Here is a 20,975-nt window from a genome sequence, read left to right as displayed (position 1 = left end):
GGACCAGCATTAGGACCTTTAATAAGAAATATGTTCCCACTCTTACTCCCTTTGACTTTACTTGCCTTTTGAACTTCCTTCTCCCAAGCTCAAACTGGTCGCCTTACTATCTATACCTTATTATGTGTAACATCTACAGACTCTTAATTCTCACAGGCCTTATTACCCCTTCTGAAGCATGTACTACTCAAGGTTCTGAACCAATTAGAAAAATCACATCCAGTTAACCTCGTACAATCCATGTCCTCAAAACCTTGAGTAAAATGTTTCCAATCTGCACATGCAGTCGGATGTTCCATTTTGTTTGCACCTACTCCTTCATATATTTCAATTCCCCCACGCTGAGGAGTGGGCAAGCAGTCTGAATCACAGGGCTCACACATATTAGCATTCATTTTACATCTTTATCATCAAGCCCATGTAAAGTTCTTCACTGGTGATTGTTTTAAAAAGAAATAAGGATCTGCAGTATGTTCAAAAGTACAGATCCTTTTAGCGATTCCCCTTACTGTGCTACCATTAAGCAGGATTGTATAACGAACTGACTGAGGGTCCTCACCTTCTCTGCACTCAGTAGTCACAGGTTTCATCAGGGCGAGGGTAGTTTCTGGTGGCACTGGTGGATTTGATGCCTCTGAAACAGAGTCATTTTCACCTGGGGCATACCACTGGGCATTCACTTCTGTCTCCCATTAATCCATTCCATCATCACCATCTCCATCAGACATAACTCTCCCAAACATAGACTTTTTTTTGTACTGACAGCAGAGATGTCAATTTCTCAATCTCCTGCTGGCTCAATGAGAGATCAGCCACAGAAATTCTATTTTCTCTGCCTACTTGACACAGGACTTTTAACAACAGCCTGCAAATTGTCCACGTCTCATTCACTGTTTGCACGCCATACATCTTGGCAAGCCTTCTCACACCGTGTTTGAAACTGGTCAATTTACAACACATTTATCTGACACTTTCACTCCTGTTCTACTACTTTTCAACATGGACAACTTCTCATTGTCTTAACATAACTTCTCATTTTCTCGCTCTTTTCCCCATTAACTGCTCCAAATATTGATCATTGTTGCCTTATTAAGCTTAGAAGTGCACTTTCCTTACACTCTACGTGCTCCAGGAGTGTTGTTGAAGAAAGAGACCTTGGAGTACAGGTTCATCGTTCCTTAAAGTGGAATCTCAGAGAGATAGGATAGCGAAGAAGGCATTTGGTATGCTTTCCTTTATTGGTCAGAGTACTGAGTGCAGGATTAGGAGGTCATGTTGCTGCTGTACAGGACATTGGTTAGGCCACTGTTGGAATACTGTGTGCAATTCTAGTCTCCCTCCAGTAGGAAAGATGTTGTGAAACTCGAAAGGATTCAGTAAAGATTTACAAGGACACTGCCAGGTTGAAGGGTTTAAGCTTTAGGGAGAGGCTGGGGTTGTTTTACCTGGAGCATTGAAGGATGAGTGGTGACCCTATTGATGTTTATAAAATCAAGAGATGCATAGGTAGGGTAAATAGACAAGGTCTTTTTCCTGGGTTGGAGGAAGCCAGAATTTGAGGGCACAAGTTTAGTTTAAGAGGGGAAAGATTTAAAAGGGACCCAAGGGGCAACTTTTTCACACAAAGGGTGGTGCGTTTATGGAATGAGCTGCCAGAAGTGGTGGACGCTGGTACAATTATATTGAAAAGGCATCTAGATGGGTATTTGAATAGAAAGGGTTTAGCGACATATGGGCCAAGTGCTGGTGAATCGGACTAGATTAATTTAGGATATCTGATCAGCATAGATGAGTTGGACCGAAGGGACGTGCTGTATATTTCTATGACTGTCAAATCTGACCCGTGGATCCCAGAATCCAGTCTAATTTAGAGAAGTGCTTCTGGGATATAGGTAAAGCAGTGTTACTTCTGCAATTGTAATTACTTATGCAAGGTAAATGAACTCACACCAGTGTATAATTGTTTCAGCCAAGAGTTGAGTCAACAAGAATGAAAACCATGTGCAGGAAATATATAATTGTTTTTGTATTAGCTAAAATGAGCATACAAGAATGAAATTAGATGAGATTACTTACAGTGTGGAAACAGGCCCTTCAGCCCAACAAGTCCACACCGCCCCGTCGAAGCGCAACCCATCCATACCCCTACATCTACCCCTTACCTAACACTACGGGCAATTTAGCATAGCCAATTCACCTGACCTGCACATCTTTGGGCTGTGGGAGGAAACCGGAGCACCCGGAGGAAACCCACGCAGACACGGGGAGAACGTGCAAACTCCACACAGTCGCCTGAGGCGGGAAATGAACCCGGGTCTCTGGCGCTGTGAGGCAGCAGTGCTAACCACTGTGCCACCGTGCCGCCCACTGCCTGCAACAATGGTAGATGTTACAGAGAAATAGATAAGGTATTGTGAGGGGAGGGGGTTAAGCTAGGTATGCCTGTACAAACAGTAGTTATAAATATCTATTTCCCACTTCTAATTAACTGCTCCATTCCCCCGCAAAAACAAGAACAAACCACTATCAAGAAGTCATGAGGTCATAAGGTCATAACAAGGAAGGGAAACAGATGGTAGTGAAGGAGGGTATACCTAACAATGGCCCACAGCAGGATGTGGTCAAATGGCCTTGTGAGGCCAGAGATAAACATTTTGTCATGGACAAGGCCGGATGAGTTCAGAGATGGACAGCCGGGTTTAGATTAGAAACAGATGTAAACAGGGGAGGAGCAATGGGAGGAGAGAAGAGAAACAAATTACATAAATATTGTGTACTAGTTGAATTCAGTGTGTGTGTGTCTGCCTTGTGGACAGTGGACACAACACCCCTCTTGCAAGAACGTAATAAACGATACTACCGATTCAGATCTTGTCTCGGACTGAAATTATTGAAGTGAGTGAGCTTTGTTTCTCACATGCTTGACCCACTTGGGCCACTAATTAGGCACTTTCTTAGAATGCCTTCCCATTCTTGGCAATCTACCATTCTCTACCCTTGATTCTTTAGGTGTCGTCTAAAAGATAAGGGAAGCGACTGGGGTTACGGTCCAGCTTTTGTGAAATTCCCCTGTCCCCAGTCACATTGACATTCTATGAGACAAGTCTTAGCCTTCTTGTGGCTGGCTATAGTTTACCCTTACCCTTTCAACTAAACTAGCTCAACTTCACAAATTCCACTGTTTGTCTCACTCAGCAAGCACTCAATTTTTTTTCAATCTCTGGTCAATCCACCTCTACCCTCAGAGATCTGTTTGAATCCTGGACATCACGTGTAGCAGCGGTCCTCATAATTCAGGCCCAGGCTGTATGTTTGACAAGATAAAGGTTTATAGGTTTGACTTTGGAGCAATTTAGGGTCACCTCTTATCAAAGCCTCTCCAGGAGCATAAGAAGATGTTAACCGAATGGTGTACTTAAACCTTTTCTCCAAGTGCTCTTCCTTTGTGTTAGAGAGGAAAGACACAGTCGATTTGGAATTTAATTAAACTCTCCTTTATTTAACACTTCAGGTACCAGTCTAAAACATATCTTTGCTGCAACATTTACTTCTTACCTCTAACAACTGCAATTTTAATTCCAATCAACTTCATTGTAACATAAATTACATTTAACTCTAACCAGTAATGTAACTCTATAAATTTGGATGGAAACATGTACCACCCCAACTCGAATGAAGCAACAAACGTTTGCTGCTGGTGTAGACTTTGCCTTGCTCTGAAGGCAACTTCAGGGCACATATGTCACAAATGTGGGTCTTCAATCCTCTCTGAGGAAGTAAATTCTTTGTACTGCCAGAATGTGCTTTCTCTTCCAGGAACTTCTCTGGCACTCAGCCAGTGAATTGACTGAAACCTGATCACAATGATCCCATACAATGGAGTTCACTGAGAAACAAATCCCAAATGTTAATATTAAGTTGCAAGCAGTCACATACAATGCTCCATATAAGGTAATAGTGGTGCCAGTATGTCTAGCTATTTATCAAGCAGTCTTTTAACAGTTTCATTCATGTAGCTTCAAGCCACTTACTCTCAGGCATGGCTAATTGCTGTCAATTCCTGTACAAATTTGCCCTTGCCCTTCAAGAGTTTATTCCAGAGATATTGCTGCTTCTTTCTGCACCTAACAAGTTTATCCTTGTTGATTCTTTCAATCCATGAACAGTTATTACAGCTCTAGAGTTTATAATATCACAACCCTGCAACATTACATCTATCTCAGTGCACATCTTGGTGCATCAGCATGCCTGCAAATATAATGATCCATCATTGCATCTATATCTGGGTGTAAGTGAGGACTGCAGATGCTGGAGATCAGAGCTGAAAATGTGTTGCTGGAAAAGCGCAGCAGATCAGGCAGCATTCAAGGAGCAGGAGAATCGATGTTTCAGGCATGAGCCCTTCTTCAGGAATCTCCTGCTCTTGGATGCTGCCTGACCTGCTGCGCTTTTCCAGCAACACATTTTCAGCTCTTTTTCTGGGTGTGCCCATTATTCTGTCCATTAGCAAGTGTGTGAAATTCATTGATCAATGTATGTACACATCCATCTCTATCCATCAGTTTATACACATGAAATGTGAACAACATACCTGGGTCATGTTAAAAAGAATGACATTCAAATTAACTTCCTCACAGCAGGAATGAAGGTCAGATGTTTAAGTAAAACCCTGACACCAAATTCAAACAATAAGCTGACCTTCCAGTTGCAGATGTTCTTATTGTGAATCGTGATGCGACTGGTCTAGTCAACTCATGTGGTTTGAGTATCTGATGAATAAGTGGTGTTTCTGGAACATTTTGGGGTCAACTATAAGCATTGCAAAGTCTGGTTAAAAGCAACTGCGAAACAGTGCAAGCTTGCATGCTGTATTTGGAAATGCCCATTGTTCAAGATGAGAAAGCGTGAGAGCAAACATCAGTTTTGAAGATGTCTCTATCTGTGAAGCTGCTGCTCATTGAAAATGCTATCTGCAAAGTTTGGTTTGAAACATCAGGATCCCAATCTGCAGGAACCAGGATTTCTTGTTGAATCTATGGAAGCACAATGCTACGTAATGAACAAGACACAAATCCATCTGTAAATTACTGGGTGGGTTCAGAGATCAAAACCTCACTTACTAGTCATGAAGAAGGTAGATCGGTGACATCAGAAGCTGAGAAAATAAAAAAAGGTGAAGCATTCAACATCCCATTGACAAGCAAACAAATCTGAAGATTTGAGAGAAGACACAAATTGCATCTTAGCTAGAGTCAAGAACCTACTACACTGTATTGTTCTATGTTCTATACGGTCTCAGGATACAAGCTTCTCCCTTTAGAATTGAAATGAGGAGAAATTTTTTCACTGATGAATATTAATCTTTGGAATGTTCACACCCAGAGCACTCATTGAGTATACAAAAGATGGGGATTGATACATTCTGAGATGTAACAATAGCAATTAGAAGACATTCAGCTTAATTCTATGTTGATTCTTTGTGAGGCAATTCAGTTAGTCTCAGTTATTGCCCTGTAGCCCCATAACCTTGCAATCGTATTTACTTCAAGTGGGCATTCAATTTTATTTTGAAATTGCTGATTATTTCTGCTTCCATCTCCCAAGTAAGGAGTGAGTGTGAAGTTATTACACTCACTGTGCAAAAAAATGTCTTCTCAAGTCCCCTGTATCTCTTCTGCAAAACTTTAAACTCATGGCCCTGTCTTCCGCCTAGAGTCATAGAAACCCATTTGCCCCAAGTCAACACTACCCTTCTGAACAGCATCCCATCCAGAGCCGCCCTCCCTACCTTATCCTGCAATCCGGCACTTCCCATCGCTTCTCCACTCAGTCGGAAAATCCCTGGACATTGTGGGCAATTTAGCATGGCTAATCAACCTAACAGCATGTTTGGACTGTAGGAGGAAACTGGACGACGCTGAGATAACCCACGCAGACACAGGGAGAATGTGCAAACTCCAAATAGACAGACTCCCGAGGCTGAAATAGAATGCTGATCCCTGGTGTGTGAGGTAGCAGTACTAAGCACTGAGCGATCCTAGTCCTTGTCCTTGTATACTGTATCTGATTCAATTATAATCTTAAAAATCACAAACACCAATTCCAACAGGTTTAATTGGAAGCACACTAGCTTTCGAAGCGTCGCTCCTTCATCAGGTGAGAGTGGAGGACTCAATCCTAAGACACAGAATTCATAGCAAACATTTACAGTATGATGTGACTGAAATTATACATTGGAAAATACCTTGATTGTCTGTTGAGTTTTTCATCTGTTTGAATACTATGATAGTTTCACTTCTTTCATGTGTAAACCACAAAACCTTTTTTTAAAAGTTGCATTCTCAAGTTAGCTGTAACGATGGGTTATAGCTCGACAATATGTTGAAGGTGTTAGCTCCCTGTGTTCTCTATCTATGCCATGATATTTAGATTGATTCTAATCTAAAAAGTAAGATAACAGAATTTTTACATGAATTGATGCAGTTTTTGAGCAAAGTACAATGTAACTCTGCAAGTACAAATTCACCCCACAAAATATATGTGCATGTGGGTCTTTGTGTGTATCTGTCTGTCTGGGTTGGGGGTTGTGAGTGTGAGAGAGAGTGTGAGAGAGAGAGTGTGTGTGTGTGCGTGTGTAGTGAGTGTAGAGTGTCTTAAGTCTGTGACGGGGTGTATGTGTGAGTGTGGGAGTGTGTGTGCGTGTCTGGGGTGAGGGGTTGTGAGTGTCTGTGAGAGAGAGTGTATATGTGCGTGCATGAGTGTAGAGTGGTCTAAGTCTCTGAGAGAATGCCTGTGAGTGTGGGGGTGTATGTGTCTGTAAGGGTGTGTCCGTGTGCATGTGTGTACAGGAGTGCCTGTGTGTGTGTGTGTGTGTGTGTGTGTGCGCGTGTGTGCGCGTGTGTATGTGAGAGGGTTTGTGTGTGTAGGAGTGTCTGGGTGTGCGTATAGTGCAATGGTGGTCACCTGTAATGTGACATGGACCCAAGATCCCGGTTGAGGCCCTCCCTACGGGTGTGGAACTTAGCTATCAGCCTCTGCTTGGCCACTTTTCGCTGCTGCCCATCCCGAAGTCCGCCTTGGAGGATAGTCACCCGAAAATCCGAGGTCGAATTTCCTGGACCACTAAAGTGTTCTCCAACTGGGAGGGAACATTCCTGTCCGTTGATTGTTGTGCAGTGCCCATTCATCCGTTGTCGTAGCTTTGCTCAGCTTCTCCAATGTACCATGCCTCAGGGCATCCTTGCCTGCAACGTATAATATAGACACCGTTGGCTGAGTCACATGAGTACCTGAGGTAAAAACAATGACTGCAGATGCTGGAGGAGCAGAGCAGTTCAGGCAGCATCCAACGAGCAGCGAAATCGACGTTTCGGGCAAAAGCCTTTCATCAGGAATAAAGGCAGTGAGCCTGAAGCATGGAGAGATAAGCTAGAGGAGGGTGGGGGTGGGGAGAGAGTAGCATAGAGTACAATGAGTACCTGCCATGTACAAAGTGTCCCCACGCATAATGGTGGTATCCATGTCCACACTCTGACACGTCTTGCAGCGCCTACCGTGACAGGGTTGTGTGGAGTTGTCCTGAAAGCCGGGCAGCTTGCTACGAACAATGATCTGTTTGAGGTTAGGCGGTTGGTTAAAGGCAAATAGTGGAGGTGTGGGGAAGGTCTTGGTGAGGTGCTCATCCTCATTGTGTTGCAGGTCACAAAGAACATGGTGTCGTTTTTCAGCTCCTGGGCAGTGCTGAACAACGAAGGGTACCCTGTTGGTTGCAGCACAATGTCCGTCTCCTGAGGAGGTAATTACGGTTCCTTGCTGTGGCACATCGGAACTGGCGGTCGATGAGTTGGGCATCATATCCTGTTCTTGTGAGGGCATCCCTGAGTACTTCCAGGTGCCCATCACGTTCCTCCTCATCTGAGCAGATCCGGTGTATGTGTATGTGTAGGGCTTGTCCATAGGGGATGGCTGTTTTAATATGTCTTGGGTGGAAGCTGGAGAAGTGTAGCACTGTGAGTTTGTTTGTGGGTTTGCAGAGTAGTGTGGTGCTGAGGTGCCCATCCTTGATAGAGATGCATGTGTCCAAGAATGAGGCAGATAGTTGAGAGTAGTCCATGGTGAGTTAGATGGCGAGATGAAACTTGTTGACGTCACTGTGTAGTTTTATAAGTGACTCCTCACCATGGGTCCAGAGGAAGAAAATGTTGTCAATGTACCTGGTGCATAATGTTGGTTGGAGGTCCTGCAGAGAGAAGAAGTTTTGTTTGAACCTGTGCATAAAAATGTTGGCATGTTGGGGTGCAAATTTGGTCCCCATGTGTCCGGACGAAGAACTGGTTGTCAAAACTGGTTGTTATGATCGAGAATAAAGCGGATGAGTTGTAGGATGGAGTTCGGAGATTGGCAGTTGTTGATGCTGAGTACTGAAGTTGTCGCCATGATGCCCATCATTGTGGGGATGCTGGTGTAGAGTGCTGAAACATCCATTGATGAGGAACGTTCCTGGTTTGACTGGTCCGTGGGTGCTGAGTTTCTGTAAGAAATCCATAGTGTCGCGACAGAAGCTGCATATCCCCTGTACCATAGGTTCCCAAGATGCCTTCAACATTGCCAGAGAGATTCTCACACAGGGTCCCATTGCCCGATACGATGTGTACCTTTGGAAGGCAGTAGAAGTCGCCTACATGAGAAGTACGTGGGATGAGGGCGCGTAGGGAACTCTGAAGGACTAGATCCAAAGTCTTGATCAATATGTTCAATTTACGGGTGTGTTCTTTGGTCGGATCAGCTGGTAGTTGCCTGTAGTGTTCCTGGTTGTTCAGTTGTCGGTACACTTCCTTGCAGTAGTCTGTTCTATTCTGAATGATAATGGCTCCTCCTTTATCGGCTGATTTGATGACAATGTTAGATTGGTTTTGAGAGCCTGGATGGCATTGCTTTGTGAACGGGTGATGTTTTGCTCTACCTTGTGGGTATGGCTGATGAATCTGGCATTTATATATTTCCTGACGGTTTGAGCATACACGTCAAGCCCAGGGCAGCGGCCCTCCGGTGGGGTCCAAGTTGACACCTTCCTTGGTCGCTCCTCCACAGATCCCTGTGACGACTGTTCCAGTTCATCAGTGGGCTCATTGGGATCACTGCCGGCATCTTAAAAGAATTCCCGGTGTCTCATTCGTCTGATGCACTCCTCCGTGTCAGGTGACCACCATTGCACTACACACACACAGACACACACACCCCCACTCTAACACAGGCATCCTTTCAGAAACTTAGACCACTCTACACTCATGCACACACATATGCATTCTCTCTCACAGACACTCACAGCCCCCCACCCCAGATGCGCACACCCATTCCCACACTCACACATGCACCCCCTCACAGACTTAAGACACTCTACACTCACTACACACACACACATACACTCTCTCTCACACTCACAACCCCCAGCCCAGACAGACACACGCACAAAGACCCACATGCACACATATATTTTGTGGGGTGAATTTGTACTTGCAGAGTTACATTGTACTTTGCTCAAAAACTGCATGAATTCATGTGAAACTCTTATCTCACTTCTTGGATTAGAATCAATCTAAATATCATGGCATAGACGGAGAACACAGGGGGCTAACACCTTCAACATATTGTCTAGCTATCACCCATTGTTACAGCTAACCTGAGAATGCAACTTTTAAAAAAAGGTTTTGTGATTTACACATGAAAGAAGTGAAACTATCATAGTATTCAAACAGATGAAAGACTCAACAGACAATCAAGGTATTTTTCAATGTATAATTTCAGTTACATCACACTGTAAATTTTTGCTATAAATTCTGTGTCTTAGGATTGAGTCTTCCACTATCACCTAATGAAGCTTGTGTGCTTTCAATTAAACCTGTTGGACTCAAACCTGGTGTTGTGTGATCTTTAACTTTGTTCACCCCAGTCCAACACCAGTATTTCCAAATTATAACAATCTTGTGCACCTCTGTCAAAGCTCCCCTCAGTCTCCACTGTTCCAAAGAGAACTAGCCCAGCTTCTCGATTTTAAACTTATGGATAAAGTCTTTCATCTCTAGAAACATTCTTGCAAATCTCCTCTGCAATCTCAAGGCCCCTCAGTTTCTTCAAAGAATGGTGATCATTTATGGAAGGTATATTCCAGTTGTGACACTTGAACTGGAGCAGGGGTAGGCCATTCTGCCTATTACGGCTGCCCTGCCACTCAATAAGATAGTGACTAATTCAACTGCAACTCAAATTCACATTCCTACTTACCAATGATAACATTTCACTCTATCATTTAGAGAGAATCTACCTACCTACATACCTCTGCCTTAAAAATATTCATGGATGCTACTTCAAATTCAATTATTCTGCTATAACTACTTTATCAGAGTTCTAAAGACTGATGACCCTCAGAAAAAAAATGTCTAATCTCTATTTTAAATGAGTGACCAATGCATGACACTGTAATCTTTTGCTATAAATTCTGTGTCTTACGGTCCTGCTTCACAATCACCTGATGAAGAAGCAGCGCTTCGAAAGCAAGTGCCTCCAATTAAATCGGTTAGACTATAACCTGGTGTTTTGGGATTTTTAACTATATTTATGACAACCAAGTTTTCACATGCTTTGCTCACCACTCTCTGTTTAGCCTGTTTACATCTAGATTCAATGCATATGCACTCCCAGATCTGTTATTCAGACTTTTATTTTTAAGATTCCCTTCGGCCCAAAAAGTCCACACCGACCTTCTGAAGAGTAACCCACCCAGACCCATTTCCCTCTGACTAATGCACCTAACACAGCCAATTTAGCACAGCCAATTCACCTGACCTGCATATCTTTGGCTATGGGAGGAAACCAGAGCACGCAAAGGAAAAACCCATGCAGAGAATATGCAAACTCCACATGGACAGTTGGCCAAGGCTGAAACCAAAGCCAGATCCCTGGCTCTGTGAGGCAGCAGTGCTAACCACTGAGCCACCATGCTGCCCCAATATACCCTGCATTCTGTTCAAAATTATGCCATTACATTTATATTTTCTCTCCATATCTGTTCTGCCAAGTGTGTCAACTCACACTTAGAGTCATACAGCACGGAAACAGGCCCTTCGATTCAACCAGTCCATTCCGAATATAATCCTGGTCCATATCCCCTTCTTATTCATGTACTTATCCAAATGTCTTTTAAATGTTGTAATTGTACCCACATTCACCACTTCCTCAGGATGTTCATTCCACACGTGAAGCACCCCCTGTAAAGTACTGTATTTGTCACTCATGTAGTTTTTAAATCTCTCTTCTCTCACCTTAAAAATGTACCTCCTAGTCTTGAAATCCCCCATCCTATGGAAAAGACCATTAACACTCTATTAAATTTCATTTGTCATTTGGCTAGCCATTAACACATCTATGTTCTATTGCAGTTAGTTTGTATAATCGTTACTGCTTTGATCGCTTCTCCAAGTTTTGCGTCAGTGGCAAATTTTTACATTTCCCACTGACGCAAAACTTGGAGAAGCGATCAAAGCAGTAACGATTATACAAACTAACTGCAATAGGACATAGACGAGTTAATGGCTAGCCAAGTGACAAATGAAATTTAATAAGAGTATTAATGGTAGTTGTCTTTTCCACAGGATGAGGGATTTCAAGACTAGGAGGCACAGTTTTAAGGTGAGAGGAGAGAGATTTAAAAACTACATGAGTGATAGTTGAGTCACTGATCTTTGGGGAGAACCACTATCATCAAGTCTGAGAAATACTGAAAATAATTTTCTATCCAAGGTGACACTGGCCTTCCTACTTCACAAGTCTAAATTTTGTTGGTAGTTTTGAATGGTACCTTTTCAAGTGTTTCTTAAAATCCTCTCCATTCCTTTCCCTTCATCAAATTTATGCGTTATTTCATCTGAAAGTTGAATTGAAATGGTCAGTGATGATCGGTATTTTACTAATCTAGCTGGCTTTCCTTAATTAAGTCAAACCTCATGAAGTTTTTTTTACTTTTTTCAATAAATGTAACTGTGAAACAAGCTATACCTTCAGTCATTTACTGCAAGCTGCTGTTTAGGTCACCATTGGTGAATCTGTAGAAACAAAATAAATATTAAGTAGAATGGGGAATAACCCATGATTAGAGAATGAGACCAAAGCAAGTGCGTTGGAATGGAGAGTATTAAATAAATACAGCAGATCAAGATATACAAATCAACTTTTGAAGCCTATAAACTTTTGAAAGGTGGCTTAAGAATAGAGTTTAAAATGTCAGTGATCATGATTTTAAAATATAAGAAACAACCATAATCTGATAATTCATTTCAAATTAAGTGTGGTGGGGTTTACTGAATGAACTAACAATACAAAGATACAACACAACATTTGTGTAAACTTTTGTAGCTTGGGTGCTGGTTATCATGGTTGTGGGTAGGTTCACCTCTACAGAGTCTTCATCAAGAATGGATAGCCCTGCAACTTCATCCGCAGATGCCTAATAGACAAACAATTCTACCAAGACATGCCACAACTTAACACACTAGCCACTCTACCTTATATAAAAAACATCTCAGAACTGACAACCAGCCTTCTTCGACCACTGGGATTCATGATAACCCATAAACCGACAAGACACACTCAGACAACTTACCAGGACAAAAGACCCGATACCCATCACGTGCAAGACTAAAGTAAGTTACGAGATTCCATGAAAAGGCTGCACAAAACACAATATAGGACAAACAAACAGATAACTAGCAATCCACGTCCGCGAACAGCAACTAGCCAATAAACGCCATGACTAGCTGTTCCTAGTAGCCATACATACAGATGACAGGGACCACAAATTCGACTTGGACAATATAATAATCATGGGACAAGCTAAATAGAAGACAGCCAGAGAATTTCAAGAAGCTTGGCACTCATCCACAGATTCCACCAACAAGCACATTGACCTGGACCCAATATACCAGCTAGGAGAAAGTGAGGACTGCAGATGCTGGAGATCAGAGCTGAAAAATGTGTTGCTGGAAAAGCTGAAGAAGGAATTCCTGAAGAAGGGCTTATGCCCAAAATGTCAATTCTCCTGCTCCTTTGATGCTGCCTGACCTGCTGCACTTTTCCAGCAACACATTTTTCAGCCCAATATACCAGCCACTATAATGAACAACTGGAACCAACAACTGGAAGCAGCAGAAATAGAACAAAATAAATTCTAGAAGACACGGTACAGCAGCGTTTCACAGAAGGCTGCAAAGTGCTGAAGATGTCACCTAGATGGGACAAAACATCTGCAAATCAACTTCCCAGCCCGGAGAACATACCCACAACTAATACAACAAAACACAACACACTACAACGCAACCCAACTCAACCACCGTCAAAGCGTTTTAGAACCATCAAATTCATTGTCATCAGCATCTGATGCACAGTTGATAAACTTCATTCAGCGTTACTTTGGCTATGATGTCACTGTGAAGTCCAGCAACAGAAATTTCATGTGCCACTCACAATATAGGTCTCAACAATATCCAGGCAAAAACCACTACCTGATGAACAACCATCTATTATTTGTCTTCAGGTCTCTTAGAACTTTTCCACTTTCTCAGCAGAATTCCATATTTTGAACAATCAATCTATAGATCTCGTTTGCCCTTAGCTTCAGTGTGGACTGATTGTGTGAAGTTGCCCAACTCCGAATCTGTTTGTTGAGCCTCAATAAAGAGGACTTAAGAAACGTTTCTCAGCTACTTTATTCACCTCTCCACCTCTCTGCAGTGTTTACAGTGAATCTCATAATTGGAGTTAAGATTATAATTTGACCCACAGGTTTTCTTCTGTAAGCCCCTTCCTTGGACACATTCCTACTTCAACAAGGCCTTTTAATACATACCCACAAATTTCAACATTCTGAATGAAGGTGTCACACTTTGTCACAATGGAAACACTTTGACCTTTGATTCTCAATTTCACCCTCAGCACCTTATTTTAAAGTTTGAGGAAACATTGCTGGGTCATTCCCAATTGCCCCTTCTTTGCCCTGGCTACATGCCTTCCTTTTATTTTCCTTTTACCCTTTTTGGTTTTATGGAGTGGGAGACCATAAGTTAGGGGAGCAGAATTAGGCCATTCAGCCCATCAAGTCTGCTCCGCCATTTGATAATGGCTGACATGACAGCAGGAAAATGGTCTAGATTGAACGATCACCTCATAATAGTCAGCTAGCTCACTGCCTGCTTAGCTGCAGCAACCTACTGGTATTCAATGTAAACTCTAAGTACTGCCAGCAGTGGATTTTTCAATTCACCTGACTGGATAACTTCCATGGGAATTTCATTGCCTTGAGAACTTTACCTTTTAATATCGATAGACCACAGTCAAATATTCCTTGGCTTTACTCTTTCAAATTGAATTTGGAACTGCCAATGTGTTTCCTTAAGTTTCAAAACTTCAGCATGGACGCTTCAGGAACTTAAATAGACCAAGAATAACATAATTTTTCTAAACTGTGTAATTATCCATTGAAAAACAGAAGGATGCATACATCTCATAAGCTCTGCTTGGTCAGTATCCAAGTTTACCTTCAGCCACTGAGTACTTTTGCCAAACAGTATAAGGAATGCCTCCACATCTCTTTTCTGAAATTTAGATAGGAATTGTACAAATTTAAACTTTCCCATACTGGGCTTTAGGTTATGTTTAAGTTTTTCTCATTAGAATCTTCCTTGGCATATGAAGTCCCTTTTCTCAATGGCAGCAGTTTAAACTGAGAGTCACTCTCCTTCCTTTTAACCCTTTGCAATTCTAATTCAAGCCTCTCTCTCTTATTTTCTTTGTGTCCTCTTTCTAAAGTTAAAATTCATGCCTTTTCACTTCCATTTACATCATTTCCTTCGAACAGTACCTGGTCTTTCTTCCATTTCCATAAGTCCTAAATGCTGTGGCAACATTTCAATCATCCCTGCCTTCTTGGCTTCATGTGATACTGACACCAGTACTGAGGAAGAAGGGACCTGTTTCAATGGGACAGTATTCATCTGAACCGTGCTGGGACTAGTGTCCTAGTGAATCGCATAACCAGGGCTGTGGACAGGACTTGAAACTAGATTGGGCATGGAGGGTTCAGTTATAGGGGAAACTAGAAAACCTGAATTAAAAGAGGAGGTAGGAGTGCAGAACTTAGGAGAGGTTATTAAAATCTCCAGCAAAGACACAAAAAATGACAGAGTGTATGGAAAACTATAGCAGGTCAGCCAGCATCCCAGGAGCAGGAGAATCAACATTTCGGGCTGAGGAGGTAAGGGTTGCCTTATTGTAAGAAATGAAATTAAATCAATACTAAGAAAAGAAGTAGGGTCAGATGATGTATAATCCATGTGGGTAGAATTGAGGAACTGCAAAGGGAAAAAATAAACATAGTTGAAGTTATGTATACGCCTTCAAACAGTCGTCAGGAGCTGGACTGCAAGATATAATAGGGGATAGAAAACATGTATAGGAAAGGCAAAGTTACAGTGATCATAGTGGATTTCAACATGCAGGTGGCCTGGGAAAATTAGGTTAGTAATGGGTTGCAGGAAAAGAAATTTATAGAATGTTTACAAGATGGCTTTTGAAGCAGCTTGTGGTGGAACCCCCTAGGGAACAGGCAATACTGGAGTTAGTATTGTGCAATGAGGCAGACTTGATAAAGAAGTTTAAGATGAAGGAAATCCGAGGAGGCAGTGATAATAATATGATTGAACTTACTCTGTACTTTGAGAGGGTGAAGACAAAATCAGAGGTAACAGTGTTACAGCTGAAAAAAGGAAGAGGAAAATCGACGTTTTGGCCATAAGCACTTCATCAGGATTCCTGATGAAGGGCTTATACCTGAAACGTCAATTCTCTTGCTCCTCGGATGCTGCCTGACTGGCTGTGCTTTTCCAGCACCACAGTCTAGAGTCTGATCTCCAGCATCTGCAATTGTCACTTTCTCCCTCCTGAATGGAAGAGGAGCCTAGCAAGAAACACAGTGTAACAGCAATGACAGGAGTTTCTGGGAGTAATTTGAGAGCCACAGCAGAGAGTCATCCCAAGGAAAAAGAAGCATGGTACAGGGAGGATGAGGCAACCATGGCTGACAGGGGAAGTCAGGGATAGCATAAAAGCTAAAGAGAAAGCATATAATATGGCGAGGGACAGTGGGAAACCATAGGATTGAGAAGCTTAAAAAGACCAACAAAGGGTGGCAAAAAAAAAGAAATATGGAGGAAGTAGATTAAATATGAGGGTAAGCTAACCAATAATATAAAGAAAAACTGTAAGAGTTTCTTCACATATATAAAGGGCAAAAGAGATGCAAAAGTGGGCTTTGGGCCACTGGAAAATGATGCTGGAGAGATAGTCTTGGGGAACAAGGAAATGGCTGAGGAACGGAAAAGTTATTTGGTGTCATCCTTCATGATGGAAGGCATGAGCAATCTCCCAAAAATTCAAGAGAGTGAGGGATGGAGCTCAGTATGGTGGCCATCACCAAGGCAGAAGTGCTAGAAAAACTGAATGGCCTGAAAGTGGACAAATCACCTCGGCTAGATGAACTACACACCAGAGTTCTAAGGGAGATAGCTGAAGAGAGAATGGAGCTGTTAGTGGTGATCTTCCAGAAATCGCTAGAATCATGGACAGTCCCAGAGGACTGGAAATTTGCTAACATGACACCCTTTTTAAAAAAGGGATTAAAGGTAAAAGACGGAAAATTACAGACCGATCAGCTGAACCTCAGTCATGGGTAAGATCTTGGAAGGCATTGTGAAGGATGAGATTTCTGAATACGCGGAGGTGTATGTTAAAATAGGGCAAAGACAGCATGGTTTCATCAAGGGGAGGTCATGCCTGACAAACTTGCTGGAATTCTTTCAGGAAGTAACAAACAAGTTAGACCAAGGAGAGCTAATGATTGTTATCTACCTGGACTTCAAGAAGGCCTTTGACAAGGTGCCACACAGGAGACGACTGAGTAAGATATGGGTCCATGGTGTTAGAGACAAAGTGCAAGCATGGATAGAAGCTTGGCTATCTGGCAGGAAGCAGAGAGTGGGGATAAAAGGGTTATTCTCAGGATGGAAGCCAGTGACAAGTGGTGTTCTTCAAGGCTCAGTGTTGGGATCACAACTTTTCACTGTACGCATGAACGACCTAGATAAAGGAACTGAGAGCACTCTGGCTACGTTTGCAGACAATACAAAGATAGGTGGAGGGAAAGACAGCATTGAGGAGGCAGGAAGACTGCAAAAAGATTAAGACAGGTTAGAAGAGTGGGCAAAGAAGTGGCAGATGGAGTACAATATGGGAAAGTGTGAGGTCATGCACATTGGTAGGAAGATTAGAGGCTTGGACTATTTTCTAAATGGGAAGAAAGTTTAGAAGTCTTAAATGCAAAGAGACTTTGGAGCTCTAGTCCAGGATTTTCTCAAGGTAAACTTGCAGGTTGAGTCAGTAGTTAGAAAGGCAAATGCAATGATGGCACTTATTTTGAGAGGACTTCCATATAAAAGCAGGGATGCAGTTCTGAGGCTGCATAAGGCTATTATCAGGTTTAGAGTATTGTGCGCAGTTTTGGGACCCATATCTCAGGAAGGATGTACTGGCCCTACAGCATGTTCAAAGGAGGTTCACAGAAATGGCCCCAGGAATACAAAGCTTTACATTTGAGGAACGTTTCAGGACTCTGTGTCTATACTTGATCGAGTTTAGAAGGATGAAGGGGAATCTAATTGAAATATTCAGAATACAGAATGGCCTGGACAGAGTAGATATTGGGCAGATGTTTTCATCGGTAGGAGAGGCTAGGACCAGGGGGCACAGCGTCAGCGTAAAAGGGAAGACCGTTTAGAATGGAGATAAGGAGAAACGTCTTCAGCCGGAGAGTGGTGAATCTATGGAATTCACTACCACAGAGGGCTGTGGAGGCCGAGTCATTGAGTATATTTAAGATGGAGACAGACAGGTTCTTGAGTATCAAAGGGATCAAGAGTTACAGGAGAAAGCAGTAGAATGGGATTGAGAAACTTATCAGCCATGATTGAATGGCAAAGCAGACTCAATGGGCTGAATGGCCTAATTTCTGTCTTATGTCGTATCGTCTTATGCAGGAAATCTCAACTTTCCTTTCTTTGCCAATTAACTAAATCTTGCAAACAAATCAGGGATACCTCTTGTAATATTTAACAAATAGCATTTTACTTTTCTAATAAGAGAAAGTTGGTGCCATTACAAGTACTCAACATCCAATTTCATGTTATCTGCGTCCAATGCCCACACTAAGCCCCAAACTTTCTTATTACTCTGACTGGTAATTAACTTTCCCACCACATAAATTTTACAAGTATAAATGTTCATTTTACCAAAATGGTCAAGGTGTTTACCCTTACTATTGTACCTACAACAAGAGACTGCCACTGGTTTGCTTCAAAAAGCTAAACAATAGTTTATTAAAAATGTAAATTATTCAAACAAGTGGCAAAACTGGTGATCAACAATCATACTGTTTCGAATTAAATGGTGTATCCTTAATCCAAAAACACATTCATACCAGAAAAGACAGGACAAGACAACTCTGCACAGATATTATGGATTTGAAAATAAAGGGAAAAAACAACAACATGGGTAAAAATTTAGAAGTATAGATTGTCTTGACAGTAGATTTCAAGACCAGACCAGGAAAAGTGAAGTATTGTAAACCCTTGTGAAAGTCAATGGGATTTATTGACTGACTGCACGTCACCTTAAATTCTGAAGGATTGGCTGAGAAATCTGTAGGATCCATCATGATCACATTTGATTTATAATTAAATACGTTCATGGGTCGTGACAATTTATGGTCAGTGCCTAGTTGCCCTTGAGAAGGTGGGGGTGAGCTGCCTTCTTGAAATGCTGCAATCCATGTGCTGCAGGTACATACACAGTGCCATGAGGGAGGAATTCCAGGATTTTGATTCAGCAACAATGAAGGAATGTCAATATCTTTCCAAGTCAGGATGGTGCATGGCTTGTTGGAGAACTTGTGGGTGGGAGTGTTCTGCTGTATCTGCTGCCCTTGTTCTTCTCGATAGAAGTGATGTGGGTTTGGAAGGTGCTGACTGATGATTTTGGATTGCTTGTTCAGAGATCCATGAAGGTGACAGGACAAATTAATACTGTAGTTAAGACACTTGCTTTGATCTTTTGTGATTTGGATGAAAAGAGCAGGGAGGTCATGTTGGAGCTGGACAGAACATTGGTTAGGCCACAGTTGGAGCGCTATGTGCAATTCTGATCACCACCTTCCACATGGTCGGGTTCCCATGTATCTGCATATCCCATGTATATTCCCACTGACCTTCTAAATGGCAGAGGTCAGAGGGCTGAGAGGTGTTTTCTGAAGGATCTTTGGTGAACTTCTGCAGTGCATCTGGCAGATCATACACACTGTTGCTCCTAAGCATCGGGGTGGAGGAAGTGGTTGTTTGTGGATGTGACACTAATCAAGTGGACTACTTTGTCCTGGATAATGTTAAACCTCTTGATTTAATTTGTGTAGTTCAAAAAGCAAGTGGGGAGTATTCCATTATACTTCTCACTGTGCAGTATAGATGGGGCTAGTCTTTGTGGAGCCAGGATGAGAGTTACTCAAAGGTATTCCAAACCTCTGACTTGCTCTTGCAACCACCATACTTCTGTGAAACATCCAAGTGGAGTTTCTTGTCAATGGTAAGTCCTAGGATGGCGATAGTGGGAATTGAGTAATGGCAAAGCCATTGAATGGCAAGGGTGGTGGTTAGATTGTCTTTTGTTGAAGATGGTCATTGCCTGGTGCAAATGTTACTTACCAACCGTCAGCCCAGGTCTGGAAATCGTCCAGGTATTGCTACATTTGAATATGGACTGTTTCAGTATTTGAGGTGTTGTGAATAGTGCTGTACATTCTACAAATCATTCCTACAACTGACCTTATGGCGGGGAGAAAGTAATTGAAGAAGGAGCTGAAGGTGGTTGGCATGGGACACTACCATGAGGAACTCCTGCAGAGATGATGTTCTGGAGCTGAGATGCCTGACCTCCAACAACCACAACCATCTTCTTTTTTGCCAGGAATGACTCCAACCAGTAGGGTCTTTTCCCTGATTCCTATAGGATGCAGTCTTGCTCGGGCTCCTTGATACCACACTTGGTAGAGTGTGGACTTGATTTCAAGGGTTCTCATGATTACCTCATCTCCAGAATTCAGCTCTTTTGGTCACGTTTGAAACAAGGCTGTAATGAGGTCAAGAGCTGAGTGGCCCTGGCAGAACCCAAACTGGGCGTCACTGAGCAGGTTATTGCTGAGCAGGTGCTGCTTGATAGCACCGTTAGTGACACCTTCCACCACTTCACTGATGATCAAGAGTACAGTGGTGGCGTCAAAATAGGCTGGGTTGAATATGACCTGCATTTTGGACTGCTTGTGTACACAGGATGTAATATACTAAATTGTGCACGTGTAAAAGTTTGCGGTGGGGAGAGATCAGGAGAGTCTTTTTTTTTGCAGGGCAGGAAGTGAAGGGCAGGGACGAATGGGGTTGTATCAGGGATCCTACAGAGAAGCCTGGGGGAGGTGGGGAAAGAGCCAGATGCTGGGGAGCTGCAGTGGGTGGAAAAGAAAGCCACTGGGGAAAAAGAGAGCTAGGCTGAGTATGGAGGGTGTGGAAAGGAGAGAGAAGGGAAGGTGGCCATCTGACGACGAGGCTCAACATGTCACCACGCCCCCACGCAAAACCCTGTCTTCTGGTCTGCATTCCTTTCTTAATCTAGGGGCTTCCCTGTCCCACATTCAGCATCCCTCTCTTATTGCTAAGCCCAGTCAAAATTGCACATATCTATCTGCACACTACTTCATTGGCATATGACATCACATGACCTCAGTGCTTACAACTGTGCATTCCCAAATGAGCATATATGGGTAGTTTGTCTGT

General features: G+C 42.6%; 1 long non-coding RNA gene across 7 annotated transcripts in view; it reads right to left on the bottom strand.

The window, feature by feature from the left end:
• The window catches only part of LOC140455437 (uncharacterized), a 67,750-nt gene that overhangs the window by 28,475 nt on the left and 18,300 nt on the right, over positions 1-20,975 (bottom strand). For 6 of the 7 annotated variants that reach the window (XR_011952839.1, XR_011952841.1, XR_011952843.1 and 3 more), the window contains 4 exons: positions 12,052-12,098; positions 11,855-11,920; positions 5,121-5,155; positions 560-634 (listed from right to left, as the gene is read on the bottom strand). This is a non-coding gene — a long non-coding RNA (uncharacterized lncRNA). The remainder of the gene's footprint in view (positions 1-559; positions 635-5,120; positions 5,156-11,854; positions 11,921-12,051; positions 12,099-20,975) is intronic. The other variant, XR_011952844.1, reaches the window with a different exon arrangement.

This window comes from Chiloscyllium punctatum, chromosome 30, assembly GCF_047496795.1.
Source record: "Chiloscyllium punctatum isolate Juve2018m chromosome 30, sChiPun1.3, whole genome shotgun sequence".
Lineage (NCBI taxonomy): Eukaryota > Metazoa > Chordata > Chondrichthyes > Orectolobiformes > Hemiscylliidae > Chiloscyllium > Chiloscyllium punctatum.
This window is presented reverse-complemented; position numbering and strand designations above follow the sequence as displayed.